This window comes from Triticum urartu, chromosome 7A (assembly GCF_056163025.1).
Source record: "Triticum urartu cultivar PI428250 chromosome 7A, HENAU_Tu73, whole genome shotgun sequence".
Lineage (NCBI taxonomy): Eukaryota > Viridiplantae > Streptophyta > Magnoliopsida > Poales > Poaceae > Triticum > Triticum urartu.
The window spans coordinates 84,208,386-84,212,658 of record NC_141879.1 but is presented as its reverse complement, the minus strand read 5'-3'; the positions used below and the strand labels follow the sequence as shown (position 1 = coordinate 84,212,658).

The following is a 4,273-nucleotide window of genomic DNA, read 5'->3' as shown; positions in this document are numbered from 1 at the left end:
TAATAACCAGGGTATGCAAATATTTGCATATTTCTCTATGACATATTCAAACAAAGTGAGACTTGAATTAGCACAAGACACCACTTTTGCAGATAGCGATTGCGCGTGAATAATATTTACTATGAGAGTAAATCATTTTAGTGAACAAAAACAAATGCTTCGGAGGAGCATTTTTTTAAGTATAGCTGATGCTCTATACCCATATGTGTAGACCTCAATTGATATAGGATAACACTTTGAAGATAATCACCAATATGGTGTAGATCTCACAGTAATAGAAAACATAATCTGACTTTTGTCAGTAGATGTTCATATCTCTATTACCTTATGTTATGCTATATTTAAGAAAATCACTTTGAAGGTAATCATCTGTCAAAGTGACATGATGTAGACCTTGCAGTAATAGTGGATAGTCTGCAAAATTTTGCAGTAGATGCCAGTATTACCTTATGATATCTTGAGGTAGTCACATATAATATTAATATTTGGAAGAGCACTTCAAAATTAGTCATCTTGTTAAAATGATAAGATGTAGACCTCACAGTAGTGGTGGATAATCTGCAAATGGTGCAGTAGATGCCACCAATACCTTGTGATTCACAAATAAATTTTGGGCTAGCCATATTAAGTATGACACTTTATAATTCTTAAGATTTGCAAGGAAAAAATATATTTCCGTGCAAAAAGTTGTTGTCCTAAGATCGCATGTCATAGGGAATGATTGTGGTGAGGACATAGATATGTCTTAAATTTTGGATAAATAGGGTCTCGAATGTAAGCAAAAACGCACTTCTGCAATAGTATTAATGTGGTAATACATATATGTGGGAAAATAATCACATACTTATGCAAACGTATGAAGACAGGAGGTCTTCAAATCAAAATTTTACCCATTGTAAAATGGTGTATAATTATGTTGTATGTAATTTGGGATGAACTGAGGATTAAACCACAAAGTTTTGTTAACCTAATGGCTGAACATAGAACATAACGACTTATATGGGATTATCACATAACCTGGGGGTTCAATTACAAATTCATCAAAGAGATAAGAAATCCCCAATTTCTGCCGTGTGGCTAGGGATTTTACACCGCCACCGGCCGGAGGGCCTGCCGCGTCGGCCATTACTGCGCGCCGGAGGGCGCCGTTGGAGCGTGTCGCCTGCCGTGTGCCGTGGCTGAGGGCCTGATGTCGCGGGAGTGGTCGTGTCTACTAGCAGCCATGCCGGAGGGCGCCGTGCGTCCCGTCGCCTCCTTGATGCCGACCAAGAGTGCTCGGGCGCCGCGTGCCTGTGCCGCGTCGGAGGTCCACTCCAGTCTCCACGCCGTGCAGGCTGTCGTCTGGAGCTGGTCTAATGTGGCTGAGGCGTCCGTGCTGCCGGCCTAGCGCGTGCCGAGGGCAGTCTTTGGATGCGCTGGGACTCTGCACTTTCATGGCGAAGGTCAAAGGTACTTAATCGATAGAGTTTGTTGCGTACATAATTGGTATTCTTGATCGCCTCGGAGAATAGCGCCCAGGATGTTTGCTTTCTCTTCCATGGGACTTAAATTCTTGTGAATTTTTTGCTGACTGCTCTTCCTTCTTCTCCTTCTCTTGTTCCTGTCAAAACAATTGCTATGTGCAGGAATAAAATCAGAAAGAAAGCACGTTGTTTGACTCGGATTTCTCCTTTAGTCTAGGCCAGTGATGTGTGTGGGGGATCGCCGGAGTTGCTTCATCTGCTCTTGTCGAGGACGACGTTGTTCGTCCTTGACGCCGGAGGGCGTCGATGTCGTCGATGTCTCGGCCGCACGCCAGTGTTGTCGCTGTGTTTCTCTTGTTCTTCTCTGTGGCCTGTACTCTCGGTAGAGGCGTGCTGATAACGTGTTAAGAGAATCGAGAGAGATGAGCGAATGGAAACAGATATATGAATGAACCATTAGTCTTTATTGATGATAGAAGCGGGGTATTTATACCCGGGCGGAAGTACACATGTTACTTGAGAGTCAAGTAAACTCAAAGTTACTTGAGAGCCAAGAAATTACATAGTTGCCTTGAGAGCCAATTAAGTACATGGTTGCTTGGTTCTAACCTATCTAACGGTTAACTTAATCCTAATTAGCTTTATTAATAAGTAACTATTCTATTCTTAACAATTTTTCTGTACAAACCTGAGGCGTCCCGAGGTCGCCAGCTAGTGAACGGCCGGATGCCCGGCCGGAACCTAGTCCTTACGCCGCCGCTGGCCGTCCGGTCATTCCCAGCTCGTCCTTATCATCTATCGTTTTGCTCGTTCCCGACACCGAACCCTACATAATCTCATCCCCAGACCCAAATTTCACTCTGTGTGTGCAAATTAGCTTGAACAACATCAGTGCAAACTAGCTATATACATATAGATTTCACTGTCCATGTGCAAACTAGCTTGAACAGACATCAGTACCAGCTTTGTATCAGTTTCAAATTCAGATATCAGTCTTGGACAATGTTAAAACTACATACAGATTTGCAACAACGAGCAAATCTTCAGTTCATTTGATACAGTGTTAGATTCAGTTCATCAAATGTAGCAAAAGGCAGTTCATCAAATGGTTTGTTGCCGTGGCAGACGCCCATAGGTGCTCTGGTTCGGGACCTGACTCGGCAAGCATTACTACTAGTGTTGTTTTCGGTAGTGGTGGTCATAGTGTGCATGATGCTCGATGATGATGGCGATGGCGATGTACATTTTGTGGTAGTTAGTGCTTGAACTCTGATGCTAGCTTGTATATTTTTGTGAGGTGGTATATACTAACCCCTCACGCTGATGAAAAATTTGGTGATAGGATTACACCTTCTTTTGGATGTGGTGATAGAATGACACAATAGTAGTTAGGATGAACTTGCTCTGCCTTATAATCATGCATAGTTTCATCCGTTCCATGTGTACTGCTGCTACTTTGCTAGCAGCTGGAACTTTTGTTGTTTTGCCATGCTATGACAAGTTGTATGTTTTGTATAAAGGGAGGGTTTCAAGGGTTTATAATTCATGAATGCATGCGAAGAACAAGTCAATCATTACCAGAGGACTCCTACAAAGGGTTTAAGACTAGGCACCACGCAGTGGATGCTTACTCCAAGTATGTGCACAAGCATGCAAGCAATGTCGAAGTAGGCAAGGCTCCTCGTCATTATGGGCTATGTGGGATGAAGAACATCATCTCATCATCTAGTTCGTCGTGATTTGTAGTGTTGTTTTATAGGTGTGATCGTATGTAAGGTGTAGTTGGTAAGCTTACCATGTACGAGACAACGTAAGAAGACGTCACTGCATGTATGCAACCAAACATCATGTAATCATATAAGCCCAAGCTATGGAGGCAACCAAACACAGTGCCTATAGCCAGTGCAACAATGCAGGGAAACAGTATGCGGACAACCAAACAATGCGCAAATGGTGGTTTTTACCCTGCATTTTCTCAACTAGACTGACCTACGACAAGTATGCAAAGAGGCAAAAAAATGTTGTGCGTCCTTATATCTTCCCCTCTTCTCCTCTTCACGCACATAACACACTACCAAACACACGCTAGGGTTGCTTCTTTTACGCCGCCGCCGCAACCACCACCCACCCGATCTTTGGAGTCTATCCTCCCTCGGGAGGCAGAACAAGGCCTCCATCACCGGTGAGGCGGCCCCAGACCAGTGCCCGCCGGCGTGGTGGAGCTCCTCGACACGGTTGTCCCTGAGGAGAGCTCTCTTTGCCAGAGGACGCGAAGGAGCAAAGCCTCCCATCACCGGTGAGGGGCATCAAATCCACTCCCGCACACATGGCAGCACTCGCCTTTCCTGCGTCCGTGCGCGTGGTGGGGCTCGGTGTCATCGCAGGTAACTGTACATGTGTCTCCTTCCGCTGAAAGCGTATTGTCGGAAATCCTGAAATAAATACAGGAATAATGCGAGCACCAGGACTTAAACTTTGATAGGCTGAGATACCACTGTCTCCCTAACCATTCAAACAAAGGTTTGGTTCGCTTCACATGTACTAATAAGTCGTATCCATAACGTATGGTTGAGAAATAAAGAATACAACCCAATCATTATGAAGTGTAGGTGACCCAGCCTGAGCCGCTGGTCTGTGATGGGAGTCCAAGCGCGGCCGGCGTGGCCGCGCTGCTCCACCCGTACGTCCACGACAACACCTACCGTGTACGTGTACGTCAACACCTACCGTGTGCTGAAGGACGCGCGATCGGCGAGGCGTCCACGCCATTCTAGCACGGCTGGTTTCGGACATTGGCCAGTACGGCTACG

At 45.2% G+C, this 4,273-nt stretch overlaps 1 long non-coding RNA gene across 1 annotated transcript; it reads left to right on the top strand.

Annotated features, from left to right (window-relative positions):
• The first annotated feature begins 812 nt into the window (after nt 1-812).
• LOC125523387 (uncharacterized) lies at nt 813-3,321 on the top strand. Its single transcript, XR_007290208.2, has 2 exons — nt 813-1,449; nt 2,984-3,321. It is a non-coding gene; the product is annotated as an uncharacterized LOC125523387 (long non-coding RNA).
• Nucleotides 3,322-4,273: the final 952 nt, after the last annotated feature.